The sequence below is a fragment of the Mandrillus leucophaeus genome, unplaced genomic scaffold (genome assembly GCF_000951045.1).
Source record: "Mandrillus leucophaeus isolate KB7577 unplaced genomic scaffold, Mleu.le_1.0 Scaffold80, whole genome shotgun sequence".
Classification (NCBI taxonomy): Eukaryota; Metazoa; Chordata; class Mammalia; order Primates; family Cercopithecidae; genus Mandrillus; species Mandrillus leucophaeus.
In genome coordinates, this window is record NW_012108697.1 from 3,237,063 (window position 1) to 3,258,129 (window position 21,067).

Below are 21,067 nucleotides of genomic sequence, written 5' to 3' on the forward strand. Positions count from 1 at the left end.
TCACTGCAAGCTCTGCCTCCTGGGTTCACACTATTCTCCTGCCTCAGCCTCCCGAGTAGCTGGGACTACAGGCGCCCGTCACCACCCCCGGCTAATTTTTTCTATTTTTTGGTAGAGACGAGGTTTCACCACATTAGCCAGGATAGTCTTGATCTCCTGACCTCGTGATCTGCCCGCCTTTGCCTCCCTAAGTGCTGGGATTACCGCACCCGGCCCCTGCTAACTTTTTAATTGTTGTTTTTTTGTTTTTTGTTTTTTGTTTTTTTTTAGAGATGGGGTCTTGCTATGTTGCCCAGGCTGGTTTTGAACTTCTGGCCTCAAGCAATCCCCCTGTCTCAGCCTCCCGAAATGCTGAGATTATATCCATAAGCCACCACACCAGGTGTACTTTATTCTAAATGAAAAGTTTTGGGGACAACAATTCTAAATTAGATTGCTTAACAGATAAGAATAAATGGCAGATTGATGTTTTTACAAAAATGCCTCGAGGAACTGAATGCAAATCTCACTGGAGTGTTTGAGCACTAACCAAAGATCTTTTATTGTACTCTTAGGTCACTATCTAACGTTCTTGAAGAGAATACACACTTTCAGGTAGACATGTGCCCAGTAAACTTTAACTTGATTTGGCAACTAAGATATTGCTGATCTGTCTAATTTTGACTGTGACAGCACTGGACAGGGATTGAATGTAATTCTAGTCCTTGCAAAGAACACAGCAGATTTTGGCATTCTATAAATACACAATACTAATGGAATCTTAGGGCTAGAAGGGACCTTGAGAGGTCCTTTAGGGTGCCTTGCTCCCTCACAGCATCTTACATTGAATGTATCTTAGGAAGACCTTAGGAAGGGGGTCCCTTACCTTTCACAAAGAAGCTTACCAACCATCACTGGTTACTGGCAGGAATGATTTTTCCAAATTAAACTTAAACCTATGGTTCTACAGTTGCACATGCAGTAGAGATCAACAAACAGCTGCTGACCATACTTGGCATAATAGCTCTTCACAGACCTGAAGACACTTAACAACTCTACAACTTTCCATCCGGGGAAAATGATCCCAGGACTTTTCTTCATCTGTCTCATTTTCCAGCTCCTCTGAGAGGCACTCCCCAGAATTTTCTCTGAATTATCTTTAGGCATGGTAGCCCCAGCTGGACCCAGAGATGAACATTAGTAAATTCTTCCAGAGTCTCACATGAACCAAAGGGCATTCAATCCTAACTCCTGATACGTAAACTTGAAGATATCATTCCTTTTTGTTTTTCTTATTTTCGCTTTAAGTATATTTCATATTGCAAATGCACCTTAATTTTAATTGAGTTTTGGGGCTACTTTGTACCACTCCTTTAAATTTGTTTTCTTGGCGGGTATTTTCTTGCCTTTAGAAGAAACAATATCATAAAGTAGAAAGGTCTCAGATTTTGGGCAACTGATGAGACTGGGTTCAAACTCCAGCTTTGTCCTCTTAAACTGTGATGAAGAACTCATATGGACTTCAGGTCTAGCTAAGATAAAGTTAATAAAGCAGCAATTATAGTGCTTAGCACATACTAGGAATTAAAGAAATACAACTATTCTGATTATAACAATCATTATTGAAAATGCTAGCAAGTCTATCTTCTAGCATACAAAACTGTTTGCCTCTGAGCTCTTTATTTTAATGTGGCCTCAAATACTCACGCCCAGCACAGCCACTTTACTCCCAATCCCAGTGATGACCCAAGCTCTCCTGACTAAAAAGACCAGATGGCTACCCTATTCCAGTTCTTCTTGGCTCTTGTGACTCAATTTTGTCTCCCAATTTTGGCCTTTTTGCTTTTGACATTACTTGCTTGTATCTGAGCTTGATTTTCCTCTGCTTTGAGCCTTCAATGTTTTCTGAGGATTTAGGTTCCCATTCACCCTTTGGCTCTGTCCCTACAAGAGAAGTACTTGTATATTTTATCCCGAACTCTCAAGAATTCAGACAGTGAAAAACAGAAAAACTTCGAAGATAATGCACTTCATTATCAGCACATGATTTAATCGTATGAATTAAACAATGATTCAAATTCCAGTTGTGCTATGTATTATCTGCGTGGCTGCAGATCTTAGACCCAGTCTACACATCTGCATAGAGGAAATTAAAAATGCATACTGGGTTGTCATGATTAAGTGGGGCTCACAATATGAGCACAGCTTCATAAGTTAACAGGTTCCCTTAAAGTCATCACTTTTGTCTCTCCTACTCCCTTGAGTAGAATAGATCGATGAAAAACAAGAATAAATATACCCCGAATTCTCTATTTCTGGCAAAACTATAAAATAGATATTATTCACAGACTCCAAAATATGTGGAGAGGTATCCAAAAGCCAATGAGATCATGTACAAGCCACTTGGTGAAGGTGACAAAGAGCATGAAAAATAAGAGTGCTCAGCAATAGATAAGCTTGAGAAGCAGCAGCCAAAATACACTTCGTAAAGATGAGGGACTTGTTCGGAAGCACAAAATCTATTTCCTTTGTTTGAAATAACAAACGTGAGAACAGGTTTAAGCTGGTTGCTGGCAGAAGCGCTCCTAGACACGGTCTGTTCAGAGAAGCAGAGGAGGCCGGGCTATGTAAAGAATAACACAGGACTTCTGGTTCCCAAAGGATATAGAAAATCACAATAGACTATTGTTTGCACCTTAACAAATACAAGCTGGAGAAGCCACAAAATCACAGTTTTGAAAACCTATCAGAAAGCTGGTGACACAAAGACACCTAAAGAAACTACATTCCAGAACATCATGAACCTTTTTCTTAAAGAGAAGAGAGCCACAGCTGTTCTCATTCCTGGTGGAGTGGGGGAAACCTCCACAGATCTAAGTAAGAAGAAACCAGCCAAACTTCTGGCAAACGTTAAAGGGCTGCATCAGAGCTGGCACAATAGATTAGGATCTCAAGGAGCCTGAGCCACAGAGTGAGGTAATAGCGTCAACCAGCCAATGCTTTTTCCTATAGTTCATCACTGAGCGCTCAGAGCATGGTAAAAGAGCTAAAAGAGATGCTCCCTGGGTCATGCGGGACCTCTCCTAATTTTAAGCCAGCCCTCTGAAGGAGGGGTTCCAGGCAGCAGAACTAAAGGAAGTCCGTGCTAAGTGCTCTGAGATCTTGGTTATAGTATAGGCTTGAGGGTGGAGGTGGGGGGCAGAAGAGCTGATGGAAACCTATCTAACGCATTCTGGCATTTCAGCCACCAAAAGTTAGAGTGGAAGAGGGGCACGGAAGGGCTGAGAGAAAATATTCTGAGGCATTCAGAATCTTCAAAGGGTATAAGGCAACTACATTCCTAAGGCTTAGTCTATGCAGCAGGGCAGAGAGAACTGTCTCAAGGTGCACAAAGCCAAGAGAATATAGGGAACTTGCCAGAAACCCAAAAAGCAGTGGTGCTGTAAAGCACAGGAACATCTCCCTCAAATTCAAAGGCTTGAGGCTCAGCTGAAAAGCAGAAAGAGATCTCTTAGAAAACTCGCCAGCATTTGGAACGTAAGCGATGCTGAAAGGAGAATCCTAACCCCAGCCTAAAGACATCTGAATTAAACTGAAGCTAAAAAAGCCACACACACAGTCCAACTGAAGATCAGATTGACTTAACCCTTCCTTTCTGGATGCCTGAAACAAAAGTAAAACTTTATTCAAAACCAAAAAAGCCAAAACAACGGCTCCCCTGCTGCATTCTCTACTGTACTTTTCTATCAAATACTTGACCTACAATCAAAAATTCCAAGATGCATGAAGCAGCAAAATAAAAAAAAATTTAGAAACCCCACAAAAACCAAAACAATACAACTTTAAATACAGAAAGAAGAGAAGGAAACTGTCAAACTGAAATTCAACATCCAGTGAATATATCATTCAAACATGATGGTGAAATAAATAAATGTTTCAGACAGATAAAAGCTGCGAGAATTTACCTCCTACAGAACTACCCAGAGGTACTAGAAATGCTAAAACCAGTTCTTTAACTGAAGAGGAATGACACTCAATGGAAATGGGATTTGCAAGCAGGAAAAAAGAGCTCCAATAAGAGTAAATACTGGGGTAAATATAAAAGACTTTTTCTAAGCATATGTCATGAATCTCATAGCATATGTAGAAGTAAAATAGAAGACAACAACAGCAAAATGGTGAGACACAGGTGAATGGAATTCCAGTGTGTAATGTCTACATTATCCAGGAAGTAATATGATACTGTTTGAAAGTAGACTGCAAAAACCCAAAGACTCACATTGTAGTCTCCACAGGAACCACTAAAAAATAACACGAAATGGCATAGCAGCCCCTCTCATCGGTGGGGGATGTATTCCAAGACCTCCCTGTGGATGTCTGAAATCTCAGATAACACTAAACCCTATATATACTACAGTTTTCCCTACAGTCATGTGCTGCTTAATGTTTCGGTCAATGACGAACCACACATATAAAGGCAGTCTCATAAGATTATAGTATCACATTTTTAGGGTATCTTTTCTATATTTAGATATGTTTAGATACACAAATACGTATCATTGTGTTACAATTGCCTACAGTCTCCAGTACAGTAATATGCTGTACAGATTTGTAACCTAGGAACAACAGGCTAGACCATCCAGGTTTGTTGAAGTATACTCTAGGATGTTCACACAATGAAATGGCAACGACACGTTTCTCAGAACATACTCCTATCGTTAAGCAACACATGACTGTACGTACATACCTATTATTAATTTTATTTTATACATTAGGCACAGTAAGAGACTAACAACAATAATACGGTATCTTATTACACTATACTACAGATAGCTGAAACCACAGAAAGTGAAACTGTAGATAACGGGGACTACTATATAACTAAAATTTTAATAATTGAGAGAGAACAGAATATTAAAAACTATGTGATTTAAATTAGCCAGGCGTGGTGGCACACACCTGTAGTCCCAGCTACTCAGGAGGCAGAAGTGGGAAGATCGCTTGAGCCTGGGAGGTTAAGGCTGCAGTGAGCCATGGTTACACCACTGCATTCCAGCCTGGGTGACAGAACAAGACCCCATCTCAAAAAAAAAAAAAAAAAATTATGTGATTTACCCCACAGAAGGCAAGAAGTAAGCACAAAAGTAAGAAAAAACAAGCCTATACCATAGTTTATGCACAGCCACATATATATCAAGTATATCTCAATAAAGCTGTTTTTAAAAAAAAGACAATAAAGTGACCACTAACACTACTATTATTCAACATTTTACTTTTTTTATTATTTTTTGAGACGGAGTCTTGCTCTGTTGCCCAGGCTGGAGTGCAGTGGCGTGATCTTGGCTCACTGCAACCTCCGCCTCCCGAGCTCACGCCATTCTCCTGCATCAGCCTCCTGAGCAGCTGGGACTACAGGCGCCCGCCACTACATCCGGCTAATTTTTTTGTCTTTTTAGTAGAGACGGGGTTTCACCGTGTTCACCAGGATGGTCTCGATCTCCTGACCTCATGATCCGCCCGCCTCGGCCTCCCAAAGTGCTGGGATTACAGGCGTGAGCCACCGCGCCTGGCCTGAAATACTAGCAAACATAATTAGATTAGTAAAATAAGTTAGAAGCATAAAATTGGAAGGGAAGAGGTAAAACCATCATTACTTACAGATGATATAATTGTATATCTCAAAAATCCAAAAGAATAAACTGAACTGCAAACAATAAGAGAATTTAATAAGGTAGCATGCTACAAAATTAAAATACAGAAATCAAGTCATATGAACAACAACCAGTGAGAACATATAGTGGAAGAAAAGTCCTCATTTAAGGTAAAAACATAAAAGACAATCAACCAGGATTAAACTTAATTTTTTATAATCCTGAGGTACAAAAATCCTTTGCAAATATGACTCTAAAGCATAACCATGTAAGATTAATAATTTCAACTATATAAAAAACAAAAATGTTTGGCAACATATAGAATAAACTTAGGATAAATTTAGTGTTTGATTAAATGAAAGACAAATAGTAAACTGGAAAAATACATGCAGAGTTCATCTTTGATAAGAAACAATCTTCAAAGCATTAAAAAAAATTATAGAACTTAACAAGAGAAATCAACAACCAATCCCCACACCTCCCCCACCAAAAAAACTAGCAAAGCATAAAAACAGTTTCTGAAAACATATAAAAAGACATTCCTTCTTGCTCATAAAAGCTAATAAAAACTACAGTGACCTCCCCTTTACTACTATTAGTTAACCAATATTCAGAAGTTTGATACTTCATTTTATAACTGATAATTCAATTTGCAAGTAACCAATATCTCCATGCAATGCCAGGAGGACAACTATGAAAGAATGATCAATATTGTAAATCCACATATTCTTGGAAGAAGTAGTTCTACTTCTTATGAAAAATGTCCATATGTAAAATGACATAGTTGAAAGTTACTCATTTCAGCAGCATGTGCAATAGCAAAAGCTAGTTCACATGGATTTGGTTAAATAAATTTGGTACATCCATACAACGGGTGCATTAAGCTATATAAAAAAAAAGAATAAAAAAGCTCTTTATGTATCGATATGGAAAGTTTTCCAAGATCGACTGAAAAAGCAGGGTGTAAAATAGTGTGTCTAGCATATGCTGTCTTTTGTGTGATGTGCCATTTTGTTGTTGTTTAAAGCAGGGTTGGAGGAGAATGTACGTTCGTATTTGCTTGTGTATATTTAAAGAGAATCTGTAAAGATACACAAGAAATTCACAGCAGTAGTTACCTGGGTTGGAAGTTTGGGAGGAGGTTGGAATGGCAAACTGGGATAGGGAACAGAAGTGGAAGGGAGAGTTTTCCCTGTACATCTTTATCATCATCATAACTATAATCATTTTCATCATACTGGCAGAACCATCTCTAGCATCTGCTAGGTAAGTTTTCCAACAATGCAACAAGAACTTCAAGTTGTAGTTTTAGTACAACTTTTCAGCAGTATAGTTTAACTGATGGGGAAATTTCAGGCATGAGTTTAAGAAAAGTTCCAAAACAGTGAGATCTTTTGGACCATGGAGCAGTTTCTCAAGGGAAAAAGAAGGAATCCCCATGTTTGACTCATTTTGGAAAGTGGTAGAATGCTGAAACCTGTGCCATGGAGAACAGTCACACTTTGGCCCATTTAAGAAGGAATAAGGAATCCAGTGAATCTTATCCATCCCGCTTCTGCAGATCTATGACATCATACATACATGCATTGGGTAAAATAAGAAATGGTAACTAATGGCCCAAGAGATTACAACAGAAGTGCACTATTTCACATAGATAGCAACAAGCAATAAAACTTTCAAAACTGACCAATTAGTGATACCAGATGATTTCCATCACATACTCCACAATAATTAAACATTAATAAAATGGTTGTCCTCTTAAAATTTCTACCAAAGCGACCATCTGTTAGTTGAAGAAAACTTAGAAAATTTATTTAAAGAAGACATTTGCTCAAAATCAAAATTTTAATTTTAGATTTCACTAATTACAAAATTAGTAACTTACCAAAGGAGCATCTTCTGTCTTCTTAGGAAAAACAGTAGGTAGCAAGAAAATTTGTTTGCTTTCTTTCAGAAATGAGAGAAAGCCTAAGCAATTGAAATAAAAAGCACATTCTATATGATGTTAAGTGAAATAAGCCAAGCACATGAAGGCAAATATCACATGTTCTAATTCATATGTGGGAGCTAAAAAGGTGGAACTCATGAAGATGGAGAACAGATTGGTGGTTACCAGAGGCGTAGAAGGGCAGGGGGAGAGGAGGATGAAGAGAGGTTAATTAATAGGTACAAATATACAGTAAGATAGAAAAAAATAACACCTGGTGTTCCATAGATCAGTAGAATGACTACAGTTAACATTAATCTACTGTACATTTCAAAACCACTAGAAGATAATAATTAGAATGTTCTTAGCATAAAGAAAAAATATTTAAGGTGATGGACATCCCAATTCCCCTGATTTGAAATATATAAAATTATCACATGTACCTTGAAAATATGCACATCTATTATGTACCAATAAAAATAAATAAACAAACACACTCCAAACTTCTATAAAACCTTTTATTTTGTTTGTTCCTAAAGAATCTCTATGTAAAAACATGGAAATCAGTTACTTGAAGGATACCAACACTAGACACAGAATAATGAAAAAGAAGTCAAAGTTAATTATGACAAAATAAAGAGGTTTAATCCTAAATTACTATTTTTAAAAAAGCACACAGGGTTATACAGGGTTACAGTTTAAAAGGGTTAGACTTTCTTAAAAAGGTCACGATCTCCCCATCCTTGAGGAAGCTGGGGACATTTGATTCCAGGGCTAGAGCCAACTGTAATAAAGATACAGTCATGCTTCTGGTCATAAGCACGAGTTGGGGAGAAAATGAAGAGAGATGCATATAAACCCAGTTCACTTTTAGCAAAAGAATTCAAAACACATGACCTGATGACAGTGGGTCCACAATCATGTTCACATAAGAAATTCAACACAAACATCTGTAGGCATCCTTCTAATATACCATGTTTATCATACTGGTTAACCATTCAATTCTATTTGATTTAATGTCTTCCTTTTTTGGTAGGGGTTGTTGACTGGAAGGTCACAGATACAACCTCAACATAGATAACAACAAGCAAATATGAATATCTAATTTATCTAGAATAAGTTAAAAAATTATAGTAGATTTAAAAAGAGCAAGAAGCTGGGCACAGTGGCTCACGCCTGTAATCTTAACACTTTGAGAGGACAAGGTGGGAGGATTTGCCTAGGCTTAGGAGTTCGGGACCAGCCTGGGCAACATGGTAAAACCCTGTCTCTACAAAAAATTAGAAAAAAAAAAAAAATTAGCTGGGTGTGGTGGCATGCACCTGTGGTCTCAGTTACTCAGACTGCTGAGGTGGGAGGATCGCTTGAGTCCAGGAGGTCGAGGCTGCAGCGAGCCATGACCATGTCACTGCACTACAGCCTGGGTGACAGAACAAGACCTTGTCTCCAAAAAAAAAAAAAAGGTAAGGATTCTAGGGAACATGGGCAGAGAGATATTTTGCTGCTTAACTTCAAGGCTAACTAACCACTTTATGTTTATTGGTAAAATAGCACGGAGGATATAATATTATACAAACTTGAGGGCATAAGATCATAGAAAATGAAGTAAATGTCAACTTTAAAATTTCCTACATACAAACTGTGCTATTCTAAACTCATGCATTATCCCTTTTAAGAAAGAGCTACATTTTAATTTCAGGCATTATTTTAGAAAATAAGTTGCTCAATTATCCCCAACAAACAAAAACAATCTGACCATTCAATTTAAAAGCAAACATGAAAATTTTAGTGTAAAAGTTTTAGATTTCTGAAGGCTGGAGGTGGGGGTGGGAGGTTGGGGAGGGAGTAGCAAAAATGTTTTTACTTCCAATTAGTAATTAAATTACATAGAGTTCTTCTAAAGTATGACTATTAATATTGTATTCTTAAAAATCAAAGTATGTAAAATGTTGATCAGAAGTGGAATTTTAGAATATCTACTTTCTTACTTCATTTTTTTCTTTTTGTTCATTTTTTTGTAAACATCTTTTAAGAACTTTAACAATTTACCTTAAGAGAGAAGAGAAAGATTTAAATTTACTAAAATAGTTTACCACGAAAGACCAGAAATATTGGAATTTCAGTTATAAAACTGAAAATGTTATGATGACATAAAATAAGGATTACCACTAGTTTTGGGGAGAAAATTTTATTATTTAATAAAAACACAAAGTTTTATTGACCATCTTGTACTCAGACCAAAAAATATAACAAATCTAAATAAGACTACAGGTATGGGGTTCTATATTCATCCATCTGTTTCTTCATTTAACAACAATGTATTGAGCAGCAGTGTATGCCAGATATTGTGTTAGTAATGAAACAGGTTTCTGACCTGTGAGCTCCTTGATGATACCAGGAAAGGCAGGCATGAAGACAAATAATTGCAGTAAGTGTAAACTTGACACACTAGAAAATGGAGGTTTATTTTGATACAGTCAAATAAAGGAAGGAACAAACTTGGTTGAATCAGGTCAAGAACAGCTTTACAAAGAAGAAGCTTGACCTGGGGCTCACATGCCAAGTAGTTTGTCAAGCAGGCAAGAAGGAAAGGAGAAACATTCCAGGATAAGGACATAGCATGTATAAAATAACTGAGGCCTAAAATGTGATGCACAGCTCTAAACGGTGGTGCTTTAGCATGTATGGGCAAAGGGTGAAAGGAAAAGAATTGCTAGAGAAAATGGTAGATAGAAGGGAAGGGTCCATCATAGGAGGCCTTAAAAGGCATAATCAAGAGTCCAACATTGATCTAGGAGAAGTAAACTCAGATGCCCACAGGAGGGAGGCCAACAATAAAAGTGGGTGAAATGGCAGGTGACAGCGGGGACCCAGACAAAATATGTTCCACCCAGCGGACAGCGACTTAGCTGTAGCTATTTCCAAATTTTCCAGATCTCTTAGAATTTCTGTAGAAACCCGAAATTTGAATGCATGTGATATCTCTCAATATTTTAGTGTTGGCAAACATTTCTTTTTCCTTTCTTTTTGAGATGGAGTCTCTCTGTCGCCAGTCTGGAGTGAGTGCAGTGGCACAATCTCGGCTCACTGCAACCCCTGCCTCCTGGGTTCAAACGATTCTCCTGCCTCAGCCTCCTGAGTAGCTGGGACTTCAGGCACAAGCCACCACACCCAGCTAATTCTGTATTTTTAGTAGAGATGGGGTTTCACCAGGATGGTCTTGATCTCTTGACCTCGTGATCCACCCGCCTTGGCCTCCCAAAATGCTGGGATTACAGGTGTGAGTCACTGCACCTGGCCTTGGCAACCAATTTCAATGTATAAAAAACACTGAACAGGGCAAGGATATCATGTCTTTGAGCTAGATTTGACTGGTAGACTGAGGCTTTATAAACTCCTACAGGTACTGTAAAGTCACAAAAATAATAGTTTGATACAATCAGGTTTACGTTTTTAAGTAGTTTCCTCTCAACTCAAAGTGAAAAATAGACAGGAGGACTTGACTGAAGACAGAAGTCTCAGGCTTATTCCTAAAGGTCAAGAGAGAGACCATGTGGCCCTCATTTAGACAGCAACAGTGAAGAAGTGAAGATGGAGGGAGAGATATTCGAGAGGTGGAACCCATGAGACGTAGTGGGAGTGAGGGTGAGGCAAAGAAACAAGTATGAAATGTCTTCAAGGTTTCTCATATGGGTAACTGTGTAGATGGCACATTAATTAGAATAACCAACATATGTGTTAACCAGCATAATAAATGCAGGAAGAAGAAATGCAGGAAGAAGAACAGGTTTTGGAGAAAAGATAATAAGTTTAATGAATTCAACTGGGAACACTGTATTTGAATGTCTGTAGGACTGGGACATGTGAAATGGACAACTGAAAAAATGGTACAGAATGCAATGTGAAAGTCTAGTCTAGAGATATAATTTTGAAGTCGTTAATCTATAGACATTGGTGAAAGCCATAGGTATACGTAAAATTAACCAGAGAAAATAAAGAGATGACAAGTCAAAACAACAATGATGTGAAAATGCAAACATTAAGAAGAAGGCAGAAAAAGAGAATTCAATGGAGATTGAGAACAGAGATCCGGGGGAGGCCAAAGGAGTATGGAGTCAAGGAAGCTAGTTTCAAGAAGAAGGGAGGGAATCAAGTGCTACATAGATGACAAGATAAAAGCTGGAGAAAGACCTGAGAAATAGGTGTCATGTGTGACTTTAGCAAAAAAGTTTCAGAGGTATGACATCTATCATACTATTTCAAGCAATACAACGTAAAAAAAGTTAAATACCCCAATTTTTCCTTATACATATTTATTAAATGCCATATCTCCCCTTACCTATGCTGAAATATTTGTACAGGATACAGACTAGATAAGGCAAGTTTTCCCAAAGCCTGGTTATTCCTTCATTTACTTTAAGCCTTTGCTGACATCTAGCAGATGCATGATTGATGGTACCATCCCTCCCACCCCCTTTCTCTTTAGACAAAACTCTCCTGGATAACATTTCAGTCCCAATAGTGAAAATAGAATAATTCAGGTAGAGACACTTAGGAGGGAAGACATTTATTAAAGTGACAGGCTACCTGAATACAGCACCTACCGCTTGAAGCAACAGCATTTCTAAGAAAATTGGTCATCTAAATATGATAACCCTTGGAAGTCACATGAACAAACGAACGAACAAAAATGGTGGTCAAAACTCTAACTGCGCCCACTCAATCTTTATTTCATTTGAGCCCCATGTGAGTAAACTCAAAAATAGCAAATCAATAGTTACAATGAATGTATCCCACAATCTTTATTTGTTCTTTTCTGTTTAGTTTAAATATATCTGCAAATTACGGTCATTTTGTTCCTCTAAATAGTCACAGCACATTCTATAAATTTTTTTAAGAAAGAAGATTTTAAAAAAGTATCTAGGAACTCTAAGAAGTAAGGAAATCCCATTGAGCTCATTTGGTGGTGGTGGTCGTGGTGAGATTAGTTTACCATGTGTTTGGAATCTGTGGATAAATCAAGTATGAGGAAAACTATCCAACTTCAAACAAAATAAACCAACTTTAATGTTGTCACAGAATAAAGTATAAATATATATTAACATTTTATAAATCATAGAATAATAGCACTTCAGAATTATGAGACTCTTGAAGAATAACTTAACCGTATCCCCTTATGGATAAAGAAAATGCAGATTATGGTCTAATAAAATAGAAAGACCAATTCTTCGGTCAGTATAAACCTGGCTGGCTGCTGACAGAGACTTGTTTTAACTAAGAACTCAAGTGCATTCTGAATGCTTGGAGAGAAAGCATTTCCGTGTAAGACATAATCCAGTGGAGAAGGGTCATACCACAGAATATCAAATATTCTGAATCATAATGAAAATTATTTAGGGGTGATCTATTATAATATTTCATGTCATTTAATATAAACAGTGGTGAGTCAGCTGAAAATCATGGCATGATTTCTTATTTTAAGAACCATAACTTTGAGAAGAGGTTAATCAAGTATCTTTCATCCTTTCCCATAAGTAAAACTGGCACTAGTTTATGTGAGACTGTATATGAGAGATAAACTTTAACCTATTTACATATTCATCCAGATCTGTTTTCTAGAGCTGGAAAACATAATACGAAAATGGTAAAGTAAGGTGAATCAGTAATTAAATGGTGTCACTCAGTACACGGAGTAACCAAGTGTGGTTTGTGGGTTTACAACTCAGAAAAGTCTCAAGCCAAAGGAACCATCTCTCTTGGAAAGTTTGGCCTAATTTAGATTATATTTTACTCTGAAATTGAGCAAGTTAGTGAAAAACCAACCTAATTTGTATCAGACAAAAATAATAGTTAATATATCTTTTGAGCTTACTATGGATCAGGCATTATTCTAAGAGCTGTTTGAGTGTGTGTGTATATGTTAATTTACTCTTCACAATAATCCTTTGAGGCAGATATTATTTCCATTTTACAGATAGGAAAACCAACGCATAGAGATTAAATAATTTGACCAAGTTCAAACAGAAAATAAGTATCACAGCAAGAACTTAAAACCAGGCAAAGCTTCTAAAGTTATATCATTTTATTTTTTATTTATTTAATCTTTTTTTTTTTTTTTTTTTGAGACAGAGTCTCACTCTGTCACCCAGGCTGAAGTGCAGTGGCGCGATCTCAGTTCACTGCAACCTCCACCTCCCGCGTTCAAGTGATTTGCCTGCCTCAGCCTCCCGAGAACCTGGGATTACAGGTGCTTGCCACCATGCCCGGCTAATTTTTGTAATTTTATTAGAGACGAGGTTTCACCATTTTGGTCAGGCTGGTCTTGAACTCCTGGCCTTAGGTAATCCGCCTGCCTCAGCCTCCCAAAGTGCTGAGATTACAGATGTGAGCCACTGCACCCAGCTGCAAATCACTTTATATAACCAATCTAGTCACATGTCCTCATACGTTTCCCTTCTTCTATCACCATTACCTCCACCCCCTATTGCCGAAGAAAGAACAGCTAGCTTGTTTATTTTTTATTTTTAAGGCAACTTATTTTAAACATTGGTACAACTGGCAGTTGCATTGGTTAGAAATAAAAGAGGAATAAAGAAAACTCTGCTGAAAAATATTTTTAAGTGGTTGTGACCACATATACATTCAGAGTAAACTTATGTTCTTAGCTGAAACAGTCCTTTGTCAGCAGCACACCAGGTTCACATTGACTGAAAAACTGCAGTGCCCATTTTCATCATCTACATTATCAAGAGTATTGAATGGGTTACTGATAAAATATCTGCTTAAGTGAAATGAACCTAAAACTGAATTTGTTTAATAAAGCAATAATTTTGTCTTTAATAATCTTCATGTATAAATATTTTTTTTTTCTTTTGAGATGGAGTCTTGCTCTGTTGCCCAGGTGGGAAGCCCGATCTCGGTTCACTGAAACCTCTGCCTCCCAGCTTCAAGCGATTCTTCTGTCTCAGCCTCCCAAGAAGCTGAGACTACAGGTGCGCATCACCACATCTGGCTAATTTTTTGTATTCTTAGTAGAGATGGGGTTTCACCATGTTGGCCACGCCCATCTTGAACTCCTGACCTCAAGTGATCTGCCTGCTTCAGCCTCCCAAAGTGCTGGGATTACAGGCATGAGCCACTGCACCTGGCCCAATCTTTCCATATAAATATTTTAGTAACTGTGGTCAGAAATGATCAAGTCAGGCTGTATTTTTATTTTGTTTAGAGATGGGGAATCTCTCTATTTGCCCATGCTGGTCTTGAACTCTTGACTCAAGTGATCCTCCCACTTAGGCCTGGCCTCCCAAAGTGCTGGGATTACAGGCATAAGCCACTGCACCTGGCCCAATCTTTATATATAAATATTTCAGTAACTGGTTAGAAATGATCAAGTCGGGCTTTATTTTTATTTTGTTTAGAGATGGGGAACTCTCCCTATTTGCCCATGCTGGTCTTGAACTCTTGGCTCAAGTGATCCTTCCACTTAGGCCTGGCCTCCCAAAGTGCTGGGATTACAGGCGTGAGCCATCGCATCTGGCCAAGTCAGGCTTTAAAGGGATTTGCTGAATCTTAGGTCCTACCATTCAACCTACAGGTTCTTGTCAAGGTTAACAGTGACCATCATGCTGACAATCTAATAGATACTTTTTTATGTCTTCCTTTCACTCAGCTTCTCAATAGTATTCAACTTGGTTAAACTGCCCTTTTTTCTGAAATAGTCTCTTCTGTAGAAATGATCTTCCTCATTAGTAGCTTTTTTTCATAATTCAATTCAAGTCATTGAATTAAACTCTAAATACAATTCTAAATACAATTCTAAATTCTACTTGAACTCTACAATTCCTGCGAGCTTGGTCAAGAACTCTCTTCTCTTTGTAAGTATCCCCATTTATTTCTGAAGCTTTAAATAATATCTATATGCTGATGTCAAAATGGGTTTAATTCAGTTTCTCCTCTGAATTCAAACTTGATAAATCTCACTGGCTATTTAATTTCTCCACTGGGATGTATCTGAGGTATCTCAAATTTAAAACACCTCGAGTGAATTACTGATTCTACAACAACTATTCCCCTACCAAAATAAACAAAAAAACAACTTGCCCCACCCCTAGTCTTTCCCAACTTGATTAGGTCGTGCCATCCCTTGAAACACCTCGTCATTCAAGATAGAAACTTGGGACTTTATCCTTAATTCCTTCTTGAGAAACATTCAGAGATTGAATTAAAGAATCCCTCCCTTACAGAGAAAGCAAATGAGAAAAAGCATTAACAGTTATTGAATTTAGGTAGAGGTACATGGACAATTGTACCCTTCTTCCCACTTTTCTATAAGCTTGAAGGCTTTCAAATAAAAATCTATGGAGAAACTTTTTTTTTAATAATAAAAAAAAGACCATTGCTGAATTCTTCCTATCAATGAAACGGACCATTGGCATGTGATTTGTATTATTGACCTAATTTTTCTAAAGCAAAAACACTGTGGTAAAACATTCAGGCCTCTTCAATGCATCTAGAAAGACACGTTTCCATCAGTCTGTGCATTTCATATACCTTAAACAATTACTAAGACCTTAAAAGCATTTGAGTTACTACTAAAAAAAGAAAAAAAAAAAAAAAAAAAAAAAAAAAAAAAGCTCTGATTCTTAGCCTCCCAAGCCTATTTTCAAATTTTATTATAGCCCAGTATGAACATTAATCTGGGCAATAATATAGAAAATGTCCACAGGATTAAATTTTAAAAGCAGCTAGCTGGTAGGGGAAAATTTAGAGCTTTAAACACTTGTCTTAAGAAAGAAAGAAAGATCTGGCTGGATGCAGGCACTCATGCCTGTAATCCCAGCACCTTGGGAGGCTGAGGCAGGTGGATCACTTGAGTTCAGGAGTTCAAGACCATCCTGGCCAACATGGTGAAACACCGTCTCTATTACAAATACAAAAATTAGCTGGGCGTTGTGGCATGCACCTGTAATCCCAGCCACTCGGGAGGCTGAGGCAGGAGAATCACTTCAACCTAGGACGCGGAGGTTGCAGTGAGCTGAGATGGTGCCACTGCATTCCAGCCTTGGCAACAGAGCAAGAAAAGAAGGTGGAAAGGAGGAGCAAGGGGAGGTGGGGGAGTCTAAAATCAATAATCTCACTTCTAGAAAAGAAGCTAGAAAAAGAAGAGCAAATGAAAGCTGGAGTAAGTAGAAAAAGGAAATAAAAATCAGAGCCAAAATCAATAAAACAGAAAACAAATAATAAAATAAAAGAAACCAAAAGTTGTTTTTAAGACACAAAAATTACAAAATCATGAAAAGAAAAGGAGACATTTGTTACAGACACTACAGAAATCAAAAAGATTATAAAGGAATATTATGAACAATTTATTGTCAATAAATCAGAGAATTTAGATGAAGGGCACAAATTGCTAGAAATATATAAATTATAAAAATAGACTCAAAAGACAATAGAATATAAGAAGTAACAAAATTAAATTAGTAAAACAATCTTTTCACACAAAAAGCTCAGACCCAAGTGGCTTCACTGATGAGTTCTATCAAACATTTAAGGAAGAAATAAACAACCCTACACAAAATTATCATTAGAAAACGAAGGAAGAAACACTTCCTAACTCGTTCTATGAGACTAGTATTACTGTGCTGTAAATGTCAGATATACGACAGGAAAACTCCTAGAACAATATCCCTGTGTAAACAGAGATGTAAAAATCCTTAACACAATATAAGTAAAACACAGCGACATGTAAGGAGGGTTATATACTATTACAAAGTAAAATTTATTCTATGAATACAAGGTTGGTTTAACATCTAAAAATCAATTAATGCAATATATATTAACACAATAAAGGGCAAAAACAACATGATCATCTCAACAGAATGAAATAGCATTTGATGAAATCCAACACCTATTTATAATATAGACCCAAACTAAGAAAAAAAGGGAAATTCCTCAATCAGATAAAGGGCATTTACAAAACACCTGTAATATCATTCTAATAGTGAAAATCAGAATACTTCCCCCTAAAATTGGATGAAAGCAAAGAAATCCATTCTTAGCACTTTTAGTCAATACTATATCAGTGTGTAGCCAGTGCAAAAAAGCAAAAATAAAAAATAAAGAAAATTTTAAAATTAAAGGTATACACATTGTAAAGAAGTAAAATTGTCTTTATTCACAGATGACATGATATTTTATGTAGAAAATCCAGAAGAATCAACAAAGAAAACTACTTGAGATATTAAAAGGTTTCAGCAAGGTTGCAGGATACAAGATGAATATACAAAAATCAATTGTATTTCTATGTACTAACAATGAAAAAATAAAACAGGAAAGAAAAAAATGTCATTCACAACACAATTAAAAAGAAAATATTTAGAAATAAATGTCACAAAAGAGGTACAAGACCTGTATACTGAAAACTACAAAACATTGCTAAAAGAAATTAAAGAAAATCTAACTAAATGGATTGGAAGACTTAGTATTTTTAAGATAGCAATTTCTTCCATATTGATTTATCCAGATTCCATTCAATAAATTAATATAAAATTTCTAGAAAAGGCAAAACTACACAATGAGGAAGCAGGAAAGCAGATCAGTGGTTGCATGGAATGGGAGTGGGAATGAGGACTGACTGCACATGATCGTGAGGGAGCTTCTAAGAAGTGTCATAAAACTCGATTATGGTTATGTCTGAACAACTGTATAAATATCCTTTAAAAATCACTGAATTGTATATTTATAATGGAAAATGTTATGCTATGTGAATTATAACTCAATCAATTTTTTTTTTTTTTTGAGACTCTGTCCCCAGGCTGGAGCGCAGTGGTATGGTCTTGGCTCACTGCAACCTTTGCCTCCCAGTTTCAAGCCATTCTCCTGCCTCAGCCTCCCAAGTAGCTGGGCTTACAGGCGTCCTCCACCACGCCTGGCTGATTTTTGTATTTTTGGTAGAGACAGGGTCTCACCATGTTGGCCAGGATGGTCTCGATCTCTTGACCTCATGGTCTGCATGCCTGGGTCTCCCAAAGTGCTGGGATTACAGGCGTGAGCCACTGCACCTGGCCAATTTTTTTTTTTATAAAAAGTAGCTGGTCTATAGGAGAAATAGCTTTTATCTAAGAAATAAATCTGTTATAATATCAAAACAGTACTAGTGATTGTGGCAATTGCATTGATATACTGTGCAGAATTTGAGTATAAAAGAGCCTTAAGACTAACGTCAAAGGCTCCCCTTGCACCTTACGTGATGTTTTTTGTTGTTATTGTTCTGAAAACACTTCAAAGTGTCCACAAATATCTATTTGTTTATGGTTTACTGAGTGACAACATTTTGGGACTGATCTAAAGATTCTATATACCCCTTATTGCCAAGAAAGTGGGGTGGAAAAGGAGAGACTGGAGATGACAGAAACTTCGTTAGTAATGGGAAGTCTGTGGAATAAGACACAGCTGCCTTTTAAGAACATTATATCTAGTGAGGCAGTTCCCAACCTTGATCGAACATTGGAATCACCTGGGGAGCTTTTTTAAAAAAAAAAATCCCTGGGTCCTGGCTACACCTAGACCACCTAAACTAAAATCTCTGGTAGGGGATCCAGGCATCAGTAGTTTCTAAAGTTCTACAGGTGATTCCAATGTGCTGGCAAAATTGAGAACCACTAGCTGAGGGAAGAGGTGGAGGCTTAGGAACCTTTATTTTTATGCCCAACAGGCTCCTGGAAATGTGGTTTGGCATAGTTGCATTGTAGCACCTAGAGCTGCTGTATAACGCGGTGCAGTAGTTACCAGTCACACGTGATTACTGAGCACTTGAAATATGGAGAGTCAGAACTGAAATCTACTGTAGGTGTAAAACATATACTGGACTCTGAAGACAAGAAAAAAGAATGTAAAATATCTCATTAAAATTTTTAGTATTTATTATATTTTGAAATGGTAATATTTTGTTTCCAGCTATTAGGTTAAATAAAATATATTACTAAAATCAATTTCACCTCTTTCATTTTGCATTTTTTGATGTGGTTCCCAGAAAACTTAAAAGTTACATATGTGGCTGCCATAACATTTCTATTGAACAGTGCTGATCTTCAGTCTTAAAAAGAATCACATCTCACAGCTGAAAATGACCTTTAGAACCACCTGATACAATCTCTTCATTTTACAGATAAGGAAACTGAGGTCCAGAGAGAGAAAGTAACTGGCCTTACATGACACAGCTAGAAAGTGACTTCACTGAGATGAGTCAGGTCCCCTGACTCCTGCTGTCTACGCTTATTTCCATTACACTTCTTCAAGGATTGTTAAAACAAAAATGCTCTATCATCTCCTCTCAAAATAGAATGTTTAATTTAATCAACTGGTACTGAAATATGTCCTTTTTATAGAGTACATTTTTTCCCTCTAGGATTTTGATGTAAGTCTCCTGCCTACAACTTCTCCTGAGTTTGGTGCCATACATTGAATGTACTACTCTTGTCATGAAATAAACCAAGGAAAATATAAAAAGATCAACTCTCACATTCCACTTTATACTGAGGAAAGGTGATATGTCAAAGGGCACTTGCAGAAACACCATAGAAATAAACTTACGGGAAAGAAATTGGTAGGGGAGGGTGGGCAGGGGGGGTTGAAACACAATGAAAATAATACTTTGTGTTCCTATTTTAAGTGCCTTTCTCAATGCTATATGCATAGCAGCTAGAGGCAAGCTGGAAAGCAGCCAGGTCCCGGCTGCCAGCAAAAATTTTGTCACCTCCTTTGAACATCTGAAGTATGTTTACCCAATAGATTTCATTAAATTACACTTCCATTAGGAAGCATACAATGTTGATACTCATCTCAAAGATCAAAGGGATCGCTAAGAGGCATGTCATCCTGCTCCCCAGCTGATTGCTATTTCTGGGCCAATCAAGGAAAGGAGCCAGAACAATACTTAGTTAAAAAAAAAAAAAAAAAAATTGTAGCATCTCCCCAAGGACTACAGACTAAAAATCTGCAGCCCCATTATCAAAATGAGCATATCATTAATGACAATACACATACAGTGAGTTATTTTAATACAACTCCTACACAACAAACAAGCTGGATTTGGGTCATTAGCTGAATTTGTAAGACAGTATTTTTGAGGGCTGAAAAACTCTTCAGTAAAAATACAAAGTTTAGAAGACTGAGAAAGTGTTTTATTACAAATGCAAGAGAAAAATGTAGTATTTATTAATTTCACTGTGACTTTCAATAAACCAACAGGTGAGCCAAACTGGAGAGAGCTATTTAATCACCGACAGGTTGTAAGACTTTTTTCACTATTTTGTTGTTGTTGTTGGACGATTTAAAACGAAACAGCAGAAATACATTTATTTTTAAAAGGCAGAAATGATTCCAGCTTGAGATCCAATGATTTATGATGAAAGCACTTAACTTCCAGGAAGAAGTAGCATTAATTTAAAAAGAAATGAGATCCAACCATTGAAAATTAGTAACTAAAAACAAGTCATTTGAACTGGGGAAA

At 37.1% G+C, this 21,067-nt stretch overlaps 1 protein-coding gene across 3 annotated transcripts in view; it reads right to left on the minus strand.

Moving 5' to 3' along the window:
• VTI1A (vesicle transport through interaction with t-SNAREs 1A) overlaps positions 1-21,067 on the minus strand; it is a 379,151-nt gene that overhangs the window by 315,453 nt on the left and 42,631 nt on the right. The window lies entirely within an intron of this gene.